General features: G+C 47.9%; 27 non-coding genes across 27 annotated transcripts in view; all 27 read right to left on the bottom strand.

Moving 5' to 3' along the window:
- Positions 1-35: 35 nt before the first annotated feature.
- On the bottom strand, positions 36-154 carry LOC148985291 (5S ribosomal RNA). The gene has a single exon (XR_016165806.1). It is a non-coding gene; the product is annotated as a 5S ribosomal RNA (ribosomal RNA).
- Positions 155-217: 63 nt separating this feature from the next.
- LOC148985290 (5S ribosomal RNA) lies at positions 218-336 on the bottom strand. The gene has a single exon (XR_016161081.1). It is a non-coding gene; the product is annotated as a 5S ribosomal RNA (ribosomal RNA).
- A 63-nt stretch (positions 337-399) lies between these two features.
- On the bottom strand, positions 400-518 carry LOC148985289 (5S ribosomal RNA). Its single transcript, XR_016165805.1, has one exon. It is a non-coding gene; the product is annotated as a 5S ribosomal RNA (ribosomal RNA).
- A 63-nt stretch (positions 519-581) lies between these two features.
- Positions 582-700, bottom strand: LOC148985288 (5S ribosomal RNA). Its single transcript, XR_016165804.1, has one exon. It is a non-coding gene; the product is annotated as a 5S ribosomal RNA (ribosomal RNA).
- A 63-nt stretch (positions 701-763) lies between these two features.
- On the bottom strand, positions 764-882 carry LOC148985287 (5S ribosomal RNA). The gene has a single exon (XR_016162754.1). It is a non-coding gene; the product is annotated as a 5S ribosomal RNA (ribosomal RNA).
- A 63-nt stretch (positions 883-945) lies between these two features.
- On the bottom strand, positions 946-1,064 carry LOC148985286 (5S ribosomal RNA). The gene has a single exon (XR_016165803.1). It is a non-coding gene; the product is annotated as a 5S ribosomal RNA (ribosomal RNA).
- Positions 1,065-1,127: 63 nt separating this feature from the next.
- Positions 1,128-1,246, bottom strand: LOC148985285 (5S ribosomal RNA). The gene has a single exon (XR_016165802.1). It is a non-coding gene; the product is annotated as a 5S ribosomal RNA (ribosomal RNA).
- Positions 1,247-1,409: 163 nt separating this feature from the next.
- Positions 1,410-1,528, bottom strand: LOC148985284 (5S ribosomal RNA). The gene has a single exon (XR_016165800.1). It is a non-coding gene; the product is annotated as a 5S ribosomal RNA (ribosomal RNA).
- Positions 1,529-1,591: 63 nt separating this feature from the next.
- Positions 1,592-1,710, bottom strand: LOC148985283 (5S ribosomal RNA). Its single transcript, XR_016165799.1, has one exon. It is a non-coding gene; the product is annotated as a 5S ribosomal RNA (ribosomal RNA).
- Positions 1,711-1,773: 63 nt separating this feature from the next.
- LOC148985282 (5S ribosomal RNA) lies at positions 1,774-1,892 on the bottom strand. Its single transcript, XR_016165798.1, has one exon. It is a non-coding gene; the product is annotated as a 5S ribosomal RNA (ribosomal RNA).
- A 63-nt stretch (positions 1,893-1,955) lies between these two features.
- Positions 1,956-2,074, bottom strand: LOC148985281 (5S ribosomal RNA). Its single transcript, XR_016165797.1, has one exon. It is a non-coding gene; the product is annotated as a 5S ribosomal RNA (ribosomal RNA).
- Positions 2,075-2,137: 63 nt separating this feature from the next.
- On the bottom strand, positions 2,138-2,256 carry LOC148985280 (5S ribosomal RNA). The gene has a single exon (XR_016165796.1). It is a non-coding gene; the product is annotated as a 5S ribosomal RNA (ribosomal RNA).
- Positions 2,257-2,319: 63 nt separating this feature from the next.
- LOC148985279 (5S ribosomal RNA) lies at positions 2,320-2,438 on the bottom strand. Its single transcript, XR_016165795.1, has one exon. It is a non-coding gene; the product is annotated as a 5S ribosomal RNA (ribosomal RNA).
- Positions 2,439-2,501: 63 nt separating this feature from the next.
- Positions 2,502-2,620, bottom strand: LOC148985278 (5S ribosomal RNA). Its single transcript, XR_016165794.1, has one exon. It is a non-coding gene; the product is annotated as a 5S ribosomal RNA (ribosomal RNA).
- Positions 2,621-2,683: 63 nt separating this feature from the next.
- Positions 2,684-2,802, bottom strand: LOC148985277 (5S ribosomal RNA). Its single transcript, XR_016165793.1, has one exon. It is a non-coding gene; the product is annotated as a 5S ribosomal RNA (ribosomal RNA).
- A 63-nt stretch (positions 2,803-2,865) lies between these two features.
- On the bottom strand, positions 2,866-2,984 carry LOC148985276 (5S ribosomal RNA). Its single transcript, XR_016165792.1, has one exon. It is a non-coding gene; the product is annotated as a 5S ribosomal RNA (ribosomal RNA).
- A 63-nt stretch (positions 2,985-3,047) lies between these two features.
- LOC148985275 (5S ribosomal RNA) lies at positions 3,048-3,166 on the bottom strand. The gene has a single exon (XR_016161080.1). It is a non-coding gene; the product is annotated as a 5S ribosomal RNA (ribosomal RNA).
- A 63-nt stretch (positions 3,167-3,229) lies between these two features.
- On the bottom strand, positions 3,230-3,348 carry LOC148985274 (5S ribosomal RNA). The gene has a single exon (XR_016165791.1). It is a non-coding gene; the product is annotated as a 5S ribosomal RNA (ribosomal RNA).
- A 63-nt stretch (positions 3,349-3,411) lies between these two features.
- Positions 3,412-3,530, bottom strand: LOC148985273 (5S ribosomal RNA). Its single transcript, XR_016165789.1, has one exon. It is a non-coding gene; the product is annotated as a 5S ribosomal RNA (ribosomal RNA).
- Positions 3,531-3,593: 63 nt separating this feature from the next.
- Positions 3,594-3,712, bottom strand: LOC148985272 (5S ribosomal RNA). Its single transcript, XR_016165788.1, has one exon. It is a non-coding gene; the product is annotated as a 5S ribosomal RNA (ribosomal RNA).
- Positions 3,713-3,775: 63 nt separating this feature from the next.
- Positions 3,776-3,894, bottom strand: LOC148985271 (5S ribosomal RNA). Its single transcript, XR_016162753.1, has one exon. It is a non-coding gene; the product is annotated as a 5S ribosomal RNA (ribosomal RNA).
- A 63-nt stretch (positions 3,895-3,957) lies between these two features.
- LOC148985270 (5S ribosomal RNA) lies at positions 3,958-4,076 on the bottom strand. Its single transcript, XR_016165787.1, has one exon. It is a non-coding gene; the product is annotated as a 5S ribosomal RNA (ribosomal RNA).
- Positions 4,077-4,139: 63 nt separating this feature from the next.
- LOC148985269 (5S ribosomal RNA) lies at positions 4,140-4,258 on the bottom strand. The gene has a single exon (XR_016165786.1). It is a non-coding gene; the product is annotated as a 5S ribosomal RNA (ribosomal RNA).
- A 163-nt stretch (positions 4,259-4,421) lies between these two features.
- LOC148985268 (5S ribosomal RNA) lies at positions 4,422-4,540 on the bottom strand. Its single transcript, XR_016165785.1, has one exon. It is a non-coding gene; the product is annotated as a 5S ribosomal RNA (ribosomal RNA).
- A 63-nt stretch (positions 4,541-4,603) lies between these two features.
- Positions 4,604-4,722, bottom strand: LOC148985267 (5S ribosomal RNA). The gene has a single exon (XR_016165784.1). It is a non-coding gene; the product is annotated as a 5S ribosomal RNA (ribosomal RNA).
- Positions 4,723-4,785: 63 nt separating this feature from the next.
- On the bottom strand, positions 4,786-4,904 carry LOC148985266 (5S ribosomal RNA). The gene has a single exon (XR_016165783.1). It is a non-coding gene; the product is annotated as a 5S ribosomal RNA (ribosomal RNA).
- A 63-nt stretch (positions 4,905-4,967) lies between these two features.
- Positions 4,968-5,000, bottom strand: part of LOC148985265 (5S ribosomal RNA) — a 119-nt gene continuing 86 nt past the window's right edge. The window contains exon 1 of the ribosomal RNA XR_016165782.1: positions 4,968-5,000. This exon is cut by the window's right edge and continues 86 nt beyond it. This is a non-coding gene — a ribosomal RNA (5S ribosomal RNA).

Here is a 5,000-nt window from a genome sequence, read left to right as displayed (position 1 = left end):
GAATGGTTAGAACATTAGGGTAGTAAACTATATAAAGCTTACAGCACCTGGTATTCCCAGGCGGTCTCCCATCCAAGTACTAACCAGGCCCGACCCTGCTTAGCTTCCGAGATCAGACGAGTTCGGGCGTTCTCAAGGTGGTATGGCCGTAAGCGAAATCTGCTGCCAAAATTGGGCTATTTGAATGGTTAGAACATTAGGGTAGTAAACTATATAAAGCTTACAGCACCTGGTATTCCCAGGCGGTCTCCCATCCAAGTACTAACCAGGCCCGACCCTGCTTAGCTTCCGAGACCAGACGAGTTCGGGCGTTCTCAAGGTGGTATGGCCGTAAGCGAAATCTGCTGCCAAAATTGGGCTATTTGAATGGTTAGAACATTAGGGTAGTAAACTATATAAAGCTTACAGCACCTGGTATTCCCAGGCGGTCTCCCATCCAAGTACTAACCAGGCCCGACCCTGCTTAGCTTCCGAGATCAGACGAGTTCGGGCGTTCTCAAGGTGGTATGGCCGTAAGCGAAATCTGCTGCCAAAATTGGGCTATTTGAATGGTTAGAACATTAGGGTAGTAAACTATATAAAGCTTACAGCACCTGGTATTCCCAGGCGGTCTCCCATCCAAGTACTAACCAGGCCCGACCCTGCTTAGCTTCCGAGATCAGACGAGTTCGGGCGTTCTCAAGGTGGTATGGCCGTAAGCGAAATCTGCTGCCAAAATTGGGCTATTTGAATGGTTAGAACATTAGGGTAGTAAACTACTTAAAGCTTACAGCACCTGGTATTCCCAGGCGGTCTCCCATCCAAGTACTAACCAGGCCCGACCCTGCTTAGCTTCCGAGATCAGACGAGTTCGGGCGTTCTCAAGGTGGTATGGTCGTAAGCGAAATCTCCTGCCAAAATTGGGCTATTTGAATGGTTAGAACATTAGGGTAGTAAACTACATAAAGCTTACAGCACCTGGTATTCCCAGGCGGTCTCCCATCCAAGTACTAACCAGGCCCGACCCTGCTTAGCTTCCGAGATCAGACGAGTTCGGGCGTTCTCAAGGTGGTATGGCCGTAAGCGAAATCTGCTGCCAAAATTGGGCTATTTGAATGGTTAGAACATTAGGGTAGTAAACTACATAAAGCTTACAGCACCTGGTATTCCCAGGCGGTCTCCCATCCAAGTACTAACCAGGCCCGACCCTGCTTAGCTTCCGAGATCAGACGAGTTCGGGCGTTCTCAAGGTGGTATGGCCGTAAGCGAAATCTGCAGCCAAAATTGGGCTATTTGAAGAAGAAAAAAAAGAGACTCTTTCAGGCTTTCTGAAGAAACTGAGAGACTATTTCAGGAATTTTGAGGGGAAAAAAGACAATTTAGGATTTTTGAAACATTTCATTGACTCTTTTTTTTTTTTTAAACAATAAAGCTTACAGCACCTGGTATTCCCAGGCGGTCTCCCATCCAAGTACTAACCAGGCCCGACCCTGCTTAGCTTCCGAGATCAGACGAGTTCGGGCGTTCTCAAGGTGGTATGGCCGTAAGCGAAATCTGCTGCCAAAATTGGGCTATTTGAATAGTTAAAACATTAGGGTAGTAAACTATATAAAGCTTACAGCACCTGGTATTCCCAGGCGGTCTCCCATCCAAGTACTAACCAGGCCCGACCCTGCTTAGCTTCCGAGATCAGACGAGTTCGGGCGTTCTCAAGGTGGTATGGCCGTAAGCGAAATCTGCTGCCAAAATTGGGCTATTTGAATGGTTAGAACATTAGGGTAGTAAACTATATAAAGCTTACAGCACCTGGTATTCCCAGGCGGTCTCCCATCCAAGTACTAACCAGGCCCGACCCTGCTTAGCTTCCGAGATCAGACGAGTTCGGGCGTTCTCAAGGTGGTATGGCCGTAAGCGAAATCTGCTGCCAAAATTGGGCTATTTGAATAGTTAAAACATTAGGGTAGTAAACTATATAAAGCTTACAGCACCTGGTATTCCCAGGCGGTCTCCCATCCAAGTACTAACCAGGCCCGACCCTGCTTAGCTTCCGAGATCAGACGAGTTCGGGCGTTCTCAAGGTGGTATGGCCGTAAGCGAAATCTGCTGCCAAAATTGGGCTATTTGAATGGTTAGAACATTAGGGTAGTAAACTATATAAAGCTTACAGCACCTGGTATTCCCAGGCGGTCTCCCATCCAAGTACTAACCAGGCCCGACCCTGCTTAGCTTCCGAGATCAGACGAGTTCGGGCGTTCTCAAGGTGGTATGGCCGTAAGCGAAATCTGCTGCCAAAATTGGGCTATTTGAATAGTTAAAACATTAGGGTAGTAAACTATATAAAGCTTACAGCACCTGGTATTCCCAGGCGGTCTCCCATCCAAGTACTAACCAGGCCCGACCCTGCTTAGCTTCCGAGATCAGACGAGTTCGGGCGTTCTCAAGGTGGTATGGCCGTAAGCGAAATCTGCTGCCAAAATTGGGCTATTTGAATGGTTAGAACATTAGGGTAGTAAACTATATAAAGCTTACAGCACCTGGTATTCCCAGGCGGTCTCCCATCCAAGTACTAACCAGGCCCGACCCTGCTTAGCTTCCGAGATCAGACGAGTTCGGGCGTTCTCAAGGTGGTATGGCCGTAAGCGAAATCTGCTGCCAAAATTGGGCTATTTGAATAGTTAAAACATTAGGGTAGTAAACTATATAAAGCTTACAGCACCTGGTATTCCCAGGCGGTCTCCCATCCAAGTACTAACCAGGCCCGACCCTGCTTAGCTTCCGAGATCAGACGAGTTCGGGCGTTCTCAAGGTGGTATGGCCGTAAGCGAAATCTGCTGCCAAAATTGGGCTATTTGAATGGTTAGAACATTAGGGTAGTAAACTATATAAAGCTTACAGCACCTGGTATTCCCAGGCGGTCTCCCATCCAAGTACTAACCAGGCCCGACCCTGCTTAGCTTCCGAGATCAGACGAGTTCGGGCGTTCTCAAGGTGGTATGGCCGTAAGCGAAATCTGCTGCCAAAATTGGGCTATTTGAATGGTTAGAACATTAGGGTAGTAAACTATATAAAGCTTACAGCACCTGGTATTCCCAGGCGGTCTCCCATCCAAGTACTAACCAGGCCCGACCCTGCTTAGCTTCCGAGACCAGACGAGTTCGGGCGTTCTCAAGGTGGTATGGCCGTAAGCGAAATCTGCTGCCAAAATTGGGCTATTTGAATGGTTAGAACATTAGGGTAGTAAACTATATAAAGCTTACAGCACCTGGTATTCCCAGGCGGTCTCCCATCCAAGTACTAACCAGGCCCGACCCTGCTTAGCTTCCGAGATCAGACGAGTTCGGGCGTTCTCAAGGTGGTATGGCCGTAAGCGAAATCTGCTGCCAAAATTGGGCTATTTGAATGGTTAGAACATTAGGGTAGTAAACTATATAAAGCTTACAGCACCTGGTATTCCCAGGCGGTCTCCCATCCAAGTACTAACCAGGCCCGACCCTGCTTAGCTTCCGAGATCAGACGAGTTCGGGCGTTCTCAAGGTGGTATGGCCGTAAGCGAAATCTGCTGCCAAAATTGGGCTATTTGAATGGTTAGAACATTAGGGTAGTAAACTATATAAAGCTTACAGCACCTGGTATTCCCAGGCGGTCTCCCATCCAAGTACTAACCAGGCCCGACCCTGCTTAGCTTCCGAGATCAGACGAGTTCGGGCGTTCTCAAGGTGGTATGGCCGTAAGCGAAATCTGCTGCCAAAATTGGGCTATTTGAATGGTTAGAACATTAGGGTAGTAAACTACTTAAAGCTTACAGCACCTGGTATTCCCAGGCGGTCTCCCATCCAAGTACTAACCAGGCCCGACCCTGCTTAGCTTCCGAGATCAGACGAGTTCGGGCGTTCTCAAGGTGGTATGGTCGTAAGCGAAATCTCCTGCCAAAATTGGGCTATTTGAATGGTTAGAACATTAGGGTAGTAAACTACATAAAGCTTACAGCACCTGGTATTCCCAGGCGGTCTCCCATCCAAGTACTAACCAGGCCCGACCCTGCTTAGCTTCCGAGATCAGACGAGTTCGGGCGTTCTCAAGGTGGTATGGCCGTAAGCGAAATCTGCTGCCAAAATTGGGCTATTTGAATGGTTAGAACATTAGGGTAGTAAACTACATAAAGCTTACAGCACCTGGTATTCCCAGGCGGTCTCCCATCCAAGTACTAACCAGGCCCGACCCTGCTTAGCTTCCGAGATCAGACGAGTTCGGGCGTTCTCAAGGTGGTATGGCCGTAAGCGAAATCTGCAGCCAAAATTGGGCTATTTGAAGAAGAAAAAAAAGAGACTCTTTCAGGCTTTCTGAAGAAACTGAGAGACTATTTCAGGAATTTTGAGGGGAAAAAAGACAATTTAGGATTTTTGAAACATTTCATTGACTCTTTTTTTTTTTTTAAACAATAAAGCTTACAGCACCTGGTATTCCCAGGCGGTCTCCCATCCAAGTACTAACCAGGCCCGACCCTGCTTAGCTTCCGAGATCAGACGAGTTCGGGCGTTCTCAAGGTGGTATGGCCGTAAGCGAAATCTGCTGCCAAAATTGGGCTATTTGAATAGTTAAAACATTAGGGTAGTAAACTATATAAAGCTTACAGCACCTGGTATTCCCAGGCGGTCTCCCATCCAAGTACTAACCAGGCCCGACCCTGCTTAGCTTCCGAGATCAGACGAGTTCGGGCGTTCTCAAGGTGGTATGGCCGTAAGCGAAATCTGCTGCCAAAATTGGGCTATTTGAATGGTTAGAACATTAGGGTAGTAAACTATATAAAGCTTACAGCACCTGGTATTCCCAGGCGGTCTCCCATCCAAGTACTAACCAGGCCCGACCCTGCTTAGCTTCCGAGATCAGACGAGTTCGGGCGTTCTCAAGGTGGTATGGCCGTAAGCGAAATCTGCTGCCAAAATTGGGCTATTTGAATAGTTAAAACATTAGGGTAGTAAACTATATAAAGCTTACAGCACCTGGTATTCCCAGGCGGTCTC

This window comes from Pimephales promelas, chromosome 3, assembly GCF_988280905.1.
Source record: "Pimephales promelas chromosome 3, fPimPro1.hap1.1, whole genome shotgun sequence".
In the NCBI taxonomy this organism is placed as follows: Eukaryota; Metazoa; Chordata; class Actinopteri; order Cypriniformes; family Leuciscidae; genus Pimephales; species Pimephales promelas.
Note: the sequence above shows the minus strand (reverse complement) of the source record. Positions and strands in the feature narration are given on the sequence as shown.